Below are 15912 nucleotides of genomic sequence, written 5' to 3' on the forward strand. Positions count from 1 at the left end.
TTTTTGTATCGTATCAAAATTGCAGCTAATCCTCATGTGGAATCCTACTAAGTTTTGAGACTTTGCTGTACTCCTCATAACTGATGACTGTATTTCATCAGTTTTGGTCTGAAATCGTGTCCTTCCTTTCACAAGTCGTCCTGTTAATCTTTCCTTTTCTGCTGCAGTCATGTGTTCAACTTTGTTTTATGCTTTTAGCATATTTCTTTATATATTTTGGATTTAGAAGGCAGTTGTCTTTTAGGTTGCACCTTACACTGAAGGTGGTAATTGCTCTTAATAACCTATTGCAGCCTGATCATTTGTGGTGTTACGCTGTTAATCTCAGAAAGAAAGTGGCTTAGAAGGCTGGCCACTGGCTGACTCACTTTTAACTACAAGAGAGCATGCATTAATCTCCATACTTTATAATTTGTACAAAAGGGACACATGTTCCTCAAAGATTTACGAGTAGAGAGGGTTCTGTAATGAGGTCTCACACCACTAAGATGCACTTATTTTTACGGAAGATACCATGCCTTGTTTGCTTGTGTACTCTGAAGCATTAAAAACAATGTAAATTACAATTTTCAGAATTGTGCTACCTTATCCATGGTGGTTTTTTATTTCCTTGAGTGATTGATTACTTGCGAATTTACAAAATGTACTGATTCACAAAGGTTTTCTGTCATTGCTGTGAATTAGGGAGGTTCTAATTTGTTTCCTATCTCTTTATGCAAGGTGAGCCTTAACACATGTCTTTACTTCAGTCAGTGTGCTTGTTGTAGTCTGACTTCAGGCGCCATTGGAGTTAAAAAGTTGTAGCATGAGAATGGTAGTTAGAAAGTTCAGCTCTTGGCTCTCCTTCTTCCAGAGCAGATTTTCAGTCAATGAGTAATTTCATGATTTAGGAAAGTCCTTTTGTTTAGGTATGTAAAACCTATGTCTACATCTCTCTATCTATATAATATTATGGAGGCAAATTATGATTGTTTCCTGGATTCTCTTGTGATGGAACCTTAATAGTATCTACTACACAAAGGGAAGGGTATCTGAACTAACTGAAATAAGGAAAAAATTCCTCAAAGCTCTCTGCATTTTTGGAGGGTGTATGCGCGCGAGTGTGTGTACGTGCACTTAGTTTGAATACATGTATGATGAGTATGTAGAATGTGTGTTCCGTCAAGTTCCAATCTGTAAACTGAATAAAAAAAAATAGTATCCTTTTAAGGACTTCAGTGGGAATTGTTCAGTCTTTGCAATACTGCAGTTGAGACGCACAGTTAAACTATTAGTGGTTAACATTTTCAAAACAAATTAAATTAACATATTTAGTATAAATGACAATAGCTGCCCTGAATGCAGCCTCTCTTCCCCCTGCTTTTGTTCACAACCCACTCTTGCTTTCTGTGACCTCAGAAGAGCAACCACTGCAGTGCAACAGAGTGCTATGTTAACTCCAGGGCTGCTAGATATCCTCTCTGTCTCTCTCTCAGCTCGGGGTTTGGATTAATATCCCTACGTGGAAAAGGACATCAATTTAAAAAGAGCAAAACTTAAAAATAAATAAAAAATCCCCCCACCTTGCAGGGTACCTGGGTAATTTGGGCTTGATTCACAAAAGGATTTAGGTACTTAACTGCCACTTTATGTGCCTAAATCCCAGAATCGGACACCACTGGGATCACTGCCCCCGTGTTCATTTGCTGCTGAATCCTGTAGGCACCTAAACTCACTTGGTGCCTACATTTTTGCAGTAAAAGTTCTCTAGATGTCTGCCTCTGTACATGCATCCTGCAAGCCCCATACTAGGGGTTCAAATGTCTAAGCCCCACAACAATTCACAAACCTTGTAACTCACTTGTGGGGCTCAGTCTGTTATCTCACCTGCTGCATTGGGTGAGCTTACACAAACTGGCTGGGTTTGTGTGTGAGAGGAGGAGGAGGACAACCTCCCTTATAACTTTTAGCTAAGTGGTTGGGATACTCACCTGGGATGTCAGGGGATCCCCACTTCAAGTCCCCCCCCAACACCTGAAAGGGAGAAAGGATTTGAGTAGGAATCTGCCACCTCTTATGTGAGTGTCTTAACCACTGAACTATGGGATATTCTTGGGTAGGGCTCCCTCAATATCTCCTGTTGCAACTATTGCACTATAGATAAGTAATTTAAAAAGTAACTGGAGCAGGGGGTCTAGTGAATGTTCTAATCACCATGCCACAAGGTCATTTTCTTGCTTGCTTGCTTGCTTGCTTGCTTGGCCAATGACACTCTCTTTACTTATTCACTGTGCTTCTGCCTCCCACCATGCGGCGAGGGGAGAGAGGGGTTGAGAAATACTTTGCACAGAAAACATGGGTGTTGTCTTTGAGAGTAAACTGAAAAACTAGGAGGGGAGCAAGGAGAAAATAGAAGCATCTCACACTAAATTTAAATTCCTGAATTCTTTGACACCTGACATTTGTGAGATGCGCCTGCTGTGTATCCCCTATGATATTTCCCACAGCATAATCATGCCCAGATTTTCTGAAGAGACTGGTTAAGACGGTTGAGGAACATTAGTCCCTGTTACTGAAATAAAATTACTATCTCTTTTTTCAAAATGGTGGTGGTGGGGGGAAAGGGTAGTGATTGATGTATTTTAGAAACAAATTTTCTGTGATACTAGACTTTTTTAAATGAATGTCTCTGCAGTCCACTAAATAAAACTAAATAATCATGTCCCTTACTAGTCCTGTGGCTCAAAACAGCCATGCTATTTTTGTTTTAAACTCAAAATTGTTGTGGGGTGAACAAAAGAGGGAATTGGTTTAGTAGATTTAGACACATGGGTTTTTTTGGTGTGTGTTTTTGGTTTGGTTTGGTTTAGTTTAGTTAGAGGTAAACAATTGGAACTGGGTGTGTGTAATAGAAATGAAATTCCTGAACTTGAGCAGCCCAACCTGGTGTTTGTAATTCTGAACCATTTCATTTTTTAAAAATCTAATTGTCTTTCTAATTGACTATTAGTCATGGTGTCAAGCTATAGAAAGCTAAATTAACTGCTTTACAGTCACTTACTTCTGCCTCTCCATGAAATATTTGCTTTGATTCTGTAGTTTTTCCTGGTCTCCAGATAAAGTCACCTGTTTGGATTAGAACTGTTCCCTGGGTTTTAAAAGAAGGGGGGAAAGGGCCAGTAAAGTCTCTCTTTACTCCCCAGTGTATTCTGGAAGGACCCAAGTCATCACTGCCCTAAGGCTCCTTTGCGCTGACATAATGGAAAGAGGTCATAAAACATGTCCAAACCCCCCCTTCCCGTCCCCTCCCTCCCCCCAGCGAATATCAGCAGCATAGCGGGCCTCTCTGCCAGCTACTGAACTAGTGCTGCCCTCTGTGTGCTCCCTCTCCACGAGTCCCCTGTGTGGGAAGTGTTACAGGGGGCATGCTAAGGATGGGAGAAAGCATTGTCGGAACTAATCTGTGCCTATTCCTTGACTGAACAAGGTCCCTTATTTTCTGAGTAGTATTCCCTGACTGAACAGTACCCTGGGAGCAGGGGGTACAAGCTTGGTCAACCCTCAAGGACTGAGCTGCTGCTGATCTAGCTTTTCATAGCCACCTCAGAGCCAGCACAGGGATGAGTCTGGCTCAGTGTGCTCTGATTAAATGAGATTGGGGCTTCAGTTCATGCCATGTTATTTCTGTGCTGAATATTCCCTGTAGTTAGGTAGAATGCAGAAGTCTGGGATTAGGTCAGTTTTCATTTTGGTTTTGCACTTCATCTTTAAATGCAGCAGAGCACCTTTTGCATATGTTGTTCAGGCTTCAAAGGATGGCAGTGAAGTGGTAAAGTACAAAGTAATTGGGGAGTGACCATGTGTGTTTAATTTAAAAAAAAAAGGCACTTAATTCAGATTATTTTCTGAGTAGTATTTAGCAATGCCACAGGGTTGATTGTAGAAATGTTACAGTAAAAGTGAATTAAGGAACATATAAACTTCCATGAATTAGTTGGGCAATGACTTAGATTAGAAAATACCCCTGGTTAGAGGAATTACCTTTCAACTTCTGGGTTTTAGATGGCATTAAATAGTCTGCAACTAGAATAAATTCCTATGTGACAGGTGACAAATGTATTTTAATCCTGAGTTCCTTAAATTATAACACGCTCCAAAATACTACTTCTATAATGTTTCAGACTCTTAGGGATCTGACTTTAATCGCAAAAGTAATATTATTCACTAATAGCAATGTTATTCCCTGGAAAAGATATAGAAGAATAATAGCATGATCGTTTTGTACTGATTTTTCTATTTCCTAAAGGTTTGGTCAGAAGAATTACATTGAGCTGTGTATGTTCAATGAGGAGTCTTCTTAAATGATTCAAAGCGTGGAAGTGAGTGTGTGTGTATTGGTGGTGATAAGGAATTTTGCTTTTTTTAGTATTCTGTTCATGAGAGTATTAACTAGATTTTTCTATTTTAAAGCGAGTCTTATAAAATCTGTTGCGTATATAACTTATAAAGTTGAGGCAATAAATGTTCAATCCTGAGAAGTGTTTGTGATTTAAGATCCCACTCAAATGGGAGATTCAGGTGCATAATAGGAGTATGGCTCCCCTAGTGGTATCTACGCTACAAAGGTCTGTAGTTTTCCGGTGCTGGTGCAGGAAGTGGAAGTGGTCCTCTGGAAGGCACAGCTGTTTTTACTGTTGTGGTGGTGGTGTACAGAGAAAAATGTATACAGAGAAATGCTTACTGATTTCCCCCCCCGCCCCCCAGTGCAGATGTAGCCAAGGTGACATGGAATCTAGACTCTCGGAAAGGCAATGCTTTAAAACCAGATGGAGTTCAACGTCTTGCGTATCCTCAACTGCACTTCTATGGAGTCTACTGTTCAGATGGCAAAGCTTGTTTATAAAATAAAAAGATGGTGGGGCCGAACAGGAGATTTACTCTATAAACTACTGAGTTCAAGGAAATTGTGCTATTGGTTTAAATAGGAAATGGACAATGGTATGTATAGGAAGTGGCCAATATTAGAATTTGTAATATAGCATGACTAACATCTGTTGCATAAAGGTTATTTCCTCTCCTTTCCTGAGTGAGGTATCATTGTGGAGAAACAAATTAAGTGATGTTCAGGACTAACTGGGGTACAGAAATGATTTGCCTTACAATTTTTCATGTGAGTAGAGCATTCTTGAAAAACTTGGTGGGAGATCAACAGATTTATAACAACTTCTGTTTATAAAGCTCATCTTTTCCCAAAAAAACCCAAAGTGTTTAACAGATTTTGTTTGATTGTGCAAGCTATTTATGTACAATATATCTATATAGCTTTCCCCAACACTAATGGAAACTGTGAAACATAGTGGCTGCTTAAAAGCACATGTAATGCTACAATTTGAGTGAAGAATTTTGTGTCCAATTGAAGCTTCAGAGAAGTGAGAACTTGGGGGGGGGGGGGAATAAAATTAGAGTCCCTGGGCATTGGGTACTGTAGTGACTCTGATGGAAGTAAGCCACCTATTAAATCACCAACATCATTTCTTGAAGCACTTAGGGGTCTTACTTGGGAGACTTCCCATCCAAGTATTGAGCCAGCTAAATCCTATTTGTATTGTGAGCACTGATAGTGCCTCCACTTGAGGTACCATGGCTATATCTATCAGAGTGCACCATTTTCTCAAATGAGAAATGGTGTGAATTATTTTTTCTTCTTTTTCCAATGTTTTGTTTAACCTGATTACTGTTTAATACATTTACACCCTTTACCTTGTCTGTCTTTTACCTGTATCTGTCACTGCTGCTGTGCACTGAGTGGGTGTTTTCAGAGAACTATCCATGGAGACTCCAGATCTCTGTCTTGGGTGGTAATAGCTAATTTAGAACCCATCATTGGAAAAAATAATCCCAACTATATCTGTACATGTGCATTACTTTGCATTTATCAGCGTTTAATTTCATCTGCCATTTTGTTGCCCTCTTTGTGGCAGAAGTACGATGCTTTGTGACAAATTTTGGTAAACAATGCAGCAGAAAGAGGGAGTTTTAACGGTAAAATAAATGCATTAAAATTAAAAAATTCAGAAGACAGAAACCTCTCTTTCTCTCACAGGCTTCCTGGGGAGGTAATGCACACTTCGGCTTGATCTGGATTAGTGCTTGTTAATCAGGATCTCTAAAACTGACAAAATAAGGGGAGATAGGGAGAAGTATATGGATAAGATGTCATAGAACATGGCAGCCAAGTTTTGACGGATTCCTGACACCAGCACTGAATTTCATATTTGACAGAGAATTACAGAAAGTGAGAGCCCTGTTTATAAAACACATCTATTTTTGTGCGTTGGTGTCCACTAATTCAGAATGTGCTTCACCCTCCCTCCTGTAAGTGACCTGTCCTCATTCAGAATTTTCTCACTCTCCATGTTCTCCTCAGTCACTCCCTTCCTTCTCCAGTCTGTCTCATGATGTCACTCTGCATTACTGAGTCACTGGGCTGGACCATAATATACATCTGTAATAACAAAACATAGCCTTTCTTTAACATTTAAAAGAGAACACAAGTGCAAGACCTGCTCAGACAGAGTAGCTTGCAAGATTGGGGCTTTATTTTGTAATCTTATTTCCCATGATTATTAATTTACAGGCCATGACTGTACACTTGGCATATGATTGAATTGTGGAGGTGTGCAAGTGTAACCTTTGGGTGGGCTAGGGTTCACTTCATTTCCAGTCTCTAGTTTAAAGGCCATTTCTAGTGCCTTTAAAAAAAAAAAACCCCAACTCCCATAGAAAGTAGCTGGAGACCCAGAGTTTGGTCTCTAAGGATTTTCAGCAAGGATTGCACCGGGTCAACGTCCCCACATTCAAGTCCCAAAAGAAACTAATAAAGAAATGAATTTAATTAAATAATTTTATAAAATCTTATGATAAACGAATAATAATCTACTTTTACAGCATGACATGGCTATTTTATAAGCCACAGACATTACCATCGTTGTTATACATAAACATAATTAAAGAAAACAAATTAAAATCTGAACAGTTCAGTCCCCACAGAAACACAGTGAGAAGAAACTGAAAGTTCCCAAAAGCTTAGGTTTTGTTCACCTAAGTCTCAGTCAGTCTTTGATCACCAACTCTATACAGTTTGCTGAGTCTAAAACAGCGGTAGGCATCCTGCGGCAAGCAAGCTGATTTTCAGTGGCACTCACACTGCCTGGGTCTGGGGGGCTCTGCATTTTAATTTAATTTTAAATGAAGCTTCTTAAAAAAACTTTTTTTAAAAATTTTTTTAAAAACCTTATTTACTTTACATGCAACAATAGTTTAGTTCTATATTATAGATTTCTAGAAAGAGACCTTCTAAAAATGTTAAAATGTATTACTGGCACGCGAAATCTTAAATTAGAGTGAATAAATGAAGACTCGGCACCCCACTTCTGAAAGGTTGCTGAGCCTTGGTCTGAAATAACATCTTCCCTCTACTTGCTTATGGGGATCATCAGTTGGAATCCAAGCCACCTCTTCCTCTGTTGAAATCACACTAGCCAGTCAGCTAACTGATTAACCAACCATTCAGTTAAGTGTCTAGATTTAAAGAAAATCCTGTTACAAGAAAATACAGAACTGCGAATAGCAAAATAAAAAATGACTTTCCCCATTACTACATTCAAAGAAAAGTTGGTGACTCAGATTAGTTGAGACAATTTAACTAGAACAGTTTGGCTAAAATCAAAACATTCAAAGCATACAATTAAAATAGTTTTTCCCTCTCCCAGTTTCCCCTGGCTATAATTAGCATTGCCCATGCTTCCCTGTTAGAGGGTTAACAATATCACTGTTTCAAAATGCTTCTGAGTAAGGAACAACAGCCTGTTTTCTGCTCCTGGGCTGAGCTTCTCCCAAATCACACAGGGCACATGGCCTCCTGCCCTGACTGCTTGCCCTCATGGAGTCTGACCCCAGCAACAGGGAACCTATTGGAGCAGACCCAAAACTACCACACCCAATTCCAGAAGCTTCTGGATGTGAAGTGCTTAATCTGCCTAGCAACAATGACCCCAACACAACTCACTCCTACCTCCCCCAATGGGTCTCTTAAAGAGATGTTTGAGTAGCAGCCGTGTTAGTCTGTATTCGCAAAAAGAAAAGCAGTACTTGTGGCACCTTAGAGACTAACAAATTTATTAGAGCATAAGCTTTCGTGAGCTACAGCTCACTTCATCGGATGCATTTGGTGGAAAAAACAGAGGAGAGATTTATATACACACACACACAGAGAGTGATCGCTTAAGATGAGCCATCACCAGCAGGAGGGGGGGAAGGAGGAAAATCTTTCATGGTGACAAGCAAGGTGGGCCATTTCCAGCAGTTAACAAGAACGTCTGAGGAACGGTGGGGGGGGAGAAATACCATGGGGAAATAGTTTTACTTTGTGTAATGATCCATCCACTCCCAGTCTCTATTCAAGCCTAAGTTAATTGTATCCAGTTTGCAAATTAATTCCAATTCAGCAGTCTCTCGTTGGAGTCTGTTTTTGAAGTTTTTTTGTTGAAGGATAGCCACTCTCAGGTCTGTAATCGAGTGACCGGAGAGATTGAAGTGTTCTCCGACTGGTTTTTGAATGTTATAATTCTTGATGTCTGATTTGTGTCCATTCATTCTTTTACGTAGAGACTGTCCAGTTTGGCCAATGTACATGGCAGAGGGGCATTGCTGGCACATGATGGCATATATCACGTTGGTAGATGTGCAGGTGAACGAGCCTCTGATAGCATGGCTGATGTGATTAGGCCCTATGATGGTGTCCCCTGAATAGATATGTGGACAGAGTTGGCAACGGGCTTTGTTGCAAGGATAGGTTCCTGGGTTAGTGGTTCTGTTGTGTGGTGTGTGGTTGCTGGTGAGTATCTGCTTCAGGTTGGGGGGCTGTCTGTAAGCAAGGACTGGCCTGTCTCGCAAGATCTCTGAGAGTGTTGGGTCGTCCTTCAGAATAGGTTGTAGATCCTTGATGATGCGTTGGAGAGGTTTTAGTTGGGGGCTGAAGGTGATGGCTAGTGGCGTTCTGTTATTTTCTTTGTTGGGCCTGTCCTGTAGTAGGTGACTTCTGGGTACTCTTCTGGCTCTGTCAATCTGTTTCTTCACTTCAGCAGGTGGGTATTGTAGTTTTAAGAATGCATAATAGAGATCTTGTAGGGGTTTGTCTCTGTCTGAGGGGCTGGAGCAAATGCGGTTATATCATAGAGCTTGGCTGTAGACAATGGATCGTGTGGTATGATCTGGATGAAAGCTAGAGGCATGTAGGTAGGAATAGCGGTCAGTAGGTTTCCGATATAGGGTGGTGTTTATGTGACCATCGCTTATTAGCAGCGTAGTGTCCAGGAAGTGGATCTCTTGTGTGGACTGGTCCAGGCTGAGGTTCATGGTGAGATGGAAATTGTTGAAATCATGGTGGAATTCCTCAAGGGCTTCTTTTCCATGGGTCCAGATGATGAAGATGTCATCAATGTAGCGCAAGTAGAGTAGGGGACGAGAGCTGAGGAAGCGTTGTTCTAAGTCAGCCATAAAAATGTTGGCATACTGTGGGGCCATGCGGGTACCCGTCGCAGTGCCGCTGATTTGAAGGTATACATTGTTCCCATATGTGAAATAGTTATGGGTGAGGACAAAGTCACAAAGTTCAGCCACCAGGTTAGCCGTGACATTATCGGGGATAGTGTTCCTGACGGCTTGTAGTCCATCTTTGTGTGGAATGGTGGTGTAGAGGGCTTCTACATCCATAGTGGCTAGGATGGTGTTTTTAGGAAGATCACCGATGGATTGTAGTTTCCTCAGGAAGTCAGTGGTGTCTCGAAGATAGCTGGGAGTGCTGGTAAGGTAGGGCCTGAGGAGGGAGTCTACATAGCCAGACAATCCTGCTGTCAGGGTGCCAATGCCTGAGATGATGGGGCGTCCAGGATTTCCAGGTTTATGGATCTTGGGTAGCAGATAGAATACCCCAGGTCGGGGCTCCAGGGGTGTGTCTATGATGTGCTTGTTAACTGCTGGAAATGGCCCACCTTGCTTGTCACCATGAAAGGTTTTCCTCCTTCCCCCCCCGCTCCTGCTGGTGATGGCTCATCTTAAGTGATCACTCTCCTTGGAGTGTGTATGATAAAACCCATTTTCATGTTCTCTGTGTGTGTATATAAATCTCCCCATTGTATTTTCCACCGAATGCATCCGATGAAGTGAGCTGTAACTCACGAAAGCTTATTCTTAAAGAGATATCTCCCTAGTAGGCACATGGGTTACACAAGTATTTACTGGGAGGAGCTATGGATTTTAGAATGGATTTTAGTGCAGCTGAAGTACAAGTATTGTATTTAATGCAAGTGAGAATGAAATTATTCTGTGGGAGTGGGACCAAGAAAATGTTTTCTCTGCTTTTTTTACATACATGTTTTAATGTAATTGTGACATTGTCTAGTATAAATTAGTATTTTCAAGAACAGTCACTACAGGAGCCACATGAATACTGAGTGCTAATATTTGTGGGGATGTGCCTGGGCACGTTACAGATCATAGAAATGTAAGACTGGAAGGGACCTTGATAGGTCATCTAGTCCATGCACTGGGGCAGAACTTAATAGCTAGACCATCCAAGACAGGTTTTTGTTTATCCTGCTGTTAAAAACCTCTAATGATGGAGATGCCACGACCTCCCTAGATAATTTGTTTCAGTGCTTAACTACTCTGAGCCCTGGTCTACACTAGGCATTGAGGTCGAATTTAGCAGCGTTAAATCAATTTAACCCTGCACCCGTCCACAGGATGAAGCCCTTCTTTCGACTTAAAGGGCTCTTAAAATCGATTTCCTTACTCCACCCCCGAGAAGGGGATTAGCGCTGAAATCGGTTTTGCTGGGTTGAATTTGGGGTACTGTGGACGCAATTAAACGGTATTGGCCTCCGGGAGCTATCCCAGAGTGCTCCATTGTGACCGCTCTGGACAGCACTCTCAGCTCAGATGCACTGGCCAGGTAGACAGGAAAAGGCCCGCGAACTTTTGAATTTCAATTTCCTGTTTGGCCAGTGTGGCAAGCTGCAGGTGACCATGCAGAGCTCATCAGCAGAGTGACCATGATGGAGTCCCAGAATTGCAAAAGAGATCCAGCATGGACCGAACGGGAGGTACGGGATTTGATCGCTGTATGGGGAGAGGAATCCGTGCTATCAGAACTACGTTCCAGTTTTCAAAATGCCAAAACATTTGTGAAAATCTCCCAGGGCATGGAGGACAGAGGCCATAATGGGCCCGAAGCAGTGCCCCATGAAACTTAAGGAGCTGAGGCAAGCCTACCAGAAAACCAGAGAGGCGAACGGCCGCTCCGGGACAGAGCCCCAAACATGCCACTTCTATGATGAGCTGCATGCCATTTTAGGGGGTTCAGCCACTACTATCCCAGCCGTGTTGTTTGACTCCTTCAATGGAGATGGAGGCAACACGGAAGCAGGTTTTGGGGACGAGGAAGACGATGACGATGATGATGATGATGATGAGGTTGTAGATAGCTCACAGCAAACAAGTGGAGAAACAGGTTTTCCCGACAGCCAGAAACTGTTTCTCACCCTGGACCTGGAGTCAGTACCCCCAAACCCACCCGAGGCTGCCTCCCAGACCCGCCAAGTGGAGAAGGGACCTCTGGTGAGTGTACCTTTTTAAAATACTATATAAGGTTTAAAAAGCCAGCATATTTAATGATTAATTCTTCCTGGCATTCGTGGCTCTCCTGGCTATACTCCCAAAGCCTTTGCAAAAGGTTTCTGGGGAGGGCAGCCTTATTCCATCCACCATGGTAGGACACTTTACCACTCCCGGCCAGTAGCACGTACTTGGGAATCATTGTAGAACAAAGCATTGCAGTGTATGTTTGCTGGCGTTCAAACTACATCTGTTCTTTATCTCTCTGTGTTATCCTCAGGAGAGTGATATCATTCATGGTCACCTGGTTGAAATGGGGTGCTTTTTGTAAGGGGACATTCAGAGGTGCCCGTTCCTGCTGGGCTGTTTGCCTATGGCTGAACAGAAATGTTCCCCGCTGTTAGCCACGCGGTGGGGGGAGGCAAAATGCGACCTTGTAACGAAAGCACATGTGCTATGTATGTAATGTTAACAGCAAGGTTTACTGTGAAAGAGTGTACCCATTGTTCTATAACATGTGTCTTTTCAAATACCACTGTCCCTTTTTTTTCTCCACCAGCTGCATGTGTTTCAAGGATCACAGGATCTTCTCCTTCCCAGAGGCTAGCAAAGATTAGAAGGCGAAAAAAACACACTCGCGATGAAATGTTCTCTGAGCTCATGCTGTCCTCCCACACTGACAGAGCACAGATTGTCTGCCTCCACGCATTCATGTCAGAGTGCAGGAAAGCACAAAATGACCGGGAGGAGAGGTGACGGGCTGAAGAGAGGGCTGAAGCTGAAAGGTGGTGGCAGCATGATGAGAGGAGGCAGGATTCAATGCTGAGGCTGCTGGAGGATCAAACTAACACGCTCCAGCATATGGTTGAGCTGCAGGAAAGGTAGCAGGAGCACAGACCGCCCTACAGCCCCTGTGTAACCAACCGTCCTCCTCCCCAAGTTCCATAGGCTCCTCATCCAGATGCCCAAGAATGTGGCGGGGGGCCTCCGGCCACCCAGCCACTCCACCCCAGAGGATTGCCCAAGTAACAGAAGGCTGGCATTCAATAAGTTTTAAACTTTTAAAGTGCTGAGTGGCCTTGTCCTTCCCTCCTCCAACACCCCTCCTGGGCTACCTTGGTAATTATCCCCCTATTTGTGTGATGAATTAATAAAGAATGCATGAATGTGACGCAACAATGACTTTATTGCCTCTGCAAGCAGTGTTCGAAGGGAGGTGGGGAAGGTGGTTAGCTTAGAGAACAGTAGAGTGAACCAAGGGGGGAGGGGGTTCATCAAGGAGAAACAAACAGAATTTTTACACTATAGCCTGGCCAGTCATGAAACTGGTTTTCAAAGATTCTCTGATGCGCACCACACCCTCCTGTGCTCTTCTAACCGCCCTGGTGTCTGGCTGTGCGTAACCAGCAGCCAGGCGATTTGCCTTAACCTCCCACCCCGCCATAAACGTCTCCCCTTTACTCTCACAGATATTGTGGAGCGCACAGCAAGCGGTAATAACAGTGGGAATATGGGTTTCGCTGAGGTTTAACCGAGTCAGTAAACTGCACCGGCGTGCTTTTAAACATCCAAATGCACATTCTACCACCATTCTGCATTTGCTCAGCCTGTAGTTGAACAGCTCCTGACTACTCTCCAGGCTGCCTATGTATGGCTCCATGAGCCATGGCATTAAGGGGTAGGCTGGGTCCCCAAGGATAACTATAGGCATTTCAACATCCCCAATGGTTATTCTCTGGTCTGGGAAGAAAGTCCCTTCCTGCAGCTTTTGAAGCAGACCAGAGTTCCTGAAGATGCGAACGTCATGTATCTTTCCCGGCCATCCCATGTTGATGTTGGTGAAACGTCCCTTGTGATCCACCAGTACTTGCAGCACTATTGAAAAGTACCCCTTGCGGTTTATGTAGTCGCTGGCTTGGTGCTCTGGTGCCAAGATAGGGATATGGGTTCCGTCTATGGCCCCACCACAGTTAGGGAATCCCATTGCAGCAAAGCTATCCACTATGACCTGCACATTTCCCAGAGTCACTACCCTTGATATCAGCAGATCTTTGATTGCGTTGGCTACTTGCATCACAGCAGCCCCCACAGTAGATTTGCCTACTCCTAATCCAAATGATTCCCAACTGACCGGTAGCTGTCTGGCATTGCAAGCGTCCACAGGGTTTCTCAACTGTGAGTGCTGCTCTCATCTTGGTATTCTTGCGCCTCAGGGCAGGGGAAAGCAAGTCACAAAGTTGCATGCGTAAGGGCACTTTCATGGAAAAGTTTTGCAGCCACTGGGAATTGTCCCAGACCTGCAACACTATGCGGTCCCAAAGTCTGTGCTTGTTTCCCGGGCCCAGAATTGGCGTTCCACCGCATGAGCCTGCCCCATTAGCACCATGATGCCCACATTGGCAGGGCCCGTGCTTTGAGAGAAGTCTGTGTCCATGTCCTCATCACTCTCATAACCGCGCTGACGTCGCCTACTCGCCCGGTTTCGCTTTGCCAGGTTCTGGTGCTGCATATACTGCTGGGTAATGCGTGTGGTGTTTAATGTGCTCCTAATTGCCAAAGTGATCTGAGCGGGCTCCATGCTTGCCGTGGTATGGCATCTGCACAGAAAAAAGGCACGGAACGATTGTTTGCTGTTGCCCTGACAGAGGGTTGGGCGACTGACGACATGGCTTACAGGGAATTAAAATCAACAAAGGGGATGGCTTTGCGAGAAACTGAATGGCCGCCTCAAGGATAGAACTCAAAACCTCAAGGATAGAACCCAAAACTGGGTTTAGCAGGCCGTTGATTTCACAGAGGGAGGGAGGGAGGAGAAAATGAATACAAAACAAATCTGGTCTATTTCTTGTTTTGAGCCACTTCATATGTCTTTATACATCTTGCTGGCAGCAGACTGTGCAGTACGACCACTAGCCATCGTCACCTCCTGGGTGCTCGGCAGAACACGGTGCAGTATGACTGCTGGCCATCATCTTCTGCTGGCTGCAGATTAAAAGGCAGTGCACGCCGGTAGGACTCAATCGCCATGAGACGAAACAAGGGAAATGACCTGGCTGAGTCACCCCCATGTTTGCTCAGGTGCCCGGTTAAAAGAGCACCCAGGACTACGTCGAGGACGGCTACCAGTCATGCTGCACTGTCTGCTGCCAAAAGGCAATAAACTGCTGCCATGTAGCAATGCAGTACCACGTCTGCCAGCACCCAGGAGACGTACAGTGACGGTTAGCTGAGCGGGCTCCATGCTTGCCATGGTATGGCGTCTGCACAGGTAACTCAAGAAAAAAGGCGCAAAATAATTGTCTGCCCTTGCTTTTACGGAGGGAGGGAGGGAAGGAACGGGGGCCTGACTATATGTATCCAGAACCACCTGCAACAATGTTTTAATCCCATCAGGCACTGGGATTTCTACCCAGAATTCAAATGGACGGTGGAGACTGCAGGAACTGTGGGATAGCTACCCACAGTGCAAAGCTCTGGAAGTCGACTGTTGCCTCGGTACTGTGGACACACTCTGCTGACTATATGCATTTAGAGCATTTGTGTGGGGACACGCACACTCGACTGTATAAAAACGCTTTCTACAAAACTGACTTCTATAAATTCAACCTAATTTCATAGTGTAGACATACCCTTAGTGTTCGGAAGCTTTTCCTAATGTTTAACTTAAATCTTCCTTGCTGCAATTTAAGCCCATTGCTTCTTGTCTTGTCCTCAGTGGTTAAGGAGAACAATTTATTCTCCTCCTCTCTGTAATAAGATGATCATTCAGTAAAATTAGAAATGCCCTGGAAAATAATTAACCCCCCTGTAACTTTTACTGCCTATTTTAAAAATGGGCTAAGATTCTGAAACAATAAATAGAATGGGGACAGGCAGAACACAATAGCAATATACAATATAGCCTACTGCCCTTCAACTGCAGATCACAGCCGGAGTTAGGACAGCTTGACCTAGGAAAGAAAAGCATTGTCCAAATTTGTAGGCTGACTAATGAAAATTCAAGTGCTTAACATGTGTTAGCAGGAAACTCCCTTTGAGCTAGATTGTAACTTTACAATCTGCCTTGAGTAAGGGGTAGTGTGTAGCTGCACTGCCCCAGGAGTCATCCAGGGAAAGAAGAGTGATTCATACAGTCACAATTCCTCCTTGGCATTCCCATTACTCAGGGAGAGGAGAGAGCAACTTTCACCCCTTTTCATGAAGCACATCAGGTGTTCTGGCTGATGATAAAGGGGGTGGGGTAGATGGTTCTTCCCC

General features: G+C 43.6%; 1 protein-coding gene across 26 annotated transcripts in view; it reads left to right on the plus strand.

Annotated features, from left to right (window-relative positions):
* The window catches only part of INPP4A (inositol polyphosphate-4-phosphatase type I A), a 188054-nt gene that overhangs the window by 47370 nt on the left and 124772 nt on the right, over positions 1-15912 (plus strand). The gene's annotated exons all lie outside the window — the stretch shown is intronic.

This window comes from Dermochelys coriacea, chromosome 1 (genome assembly GCF_009764565.3).
Source record: "Dermochelys coriacea isolate rDerCor1 chromosome 1, rDerCor1.pri.v4, whole genome shotgun sequence".
Taxonomy (NCBI): domain Eukaryota; kingdom Metazoa; phylum Chordata; order Testudines; family Dermochelyidae; genus Dermochelys; species Dermochelys coriacea.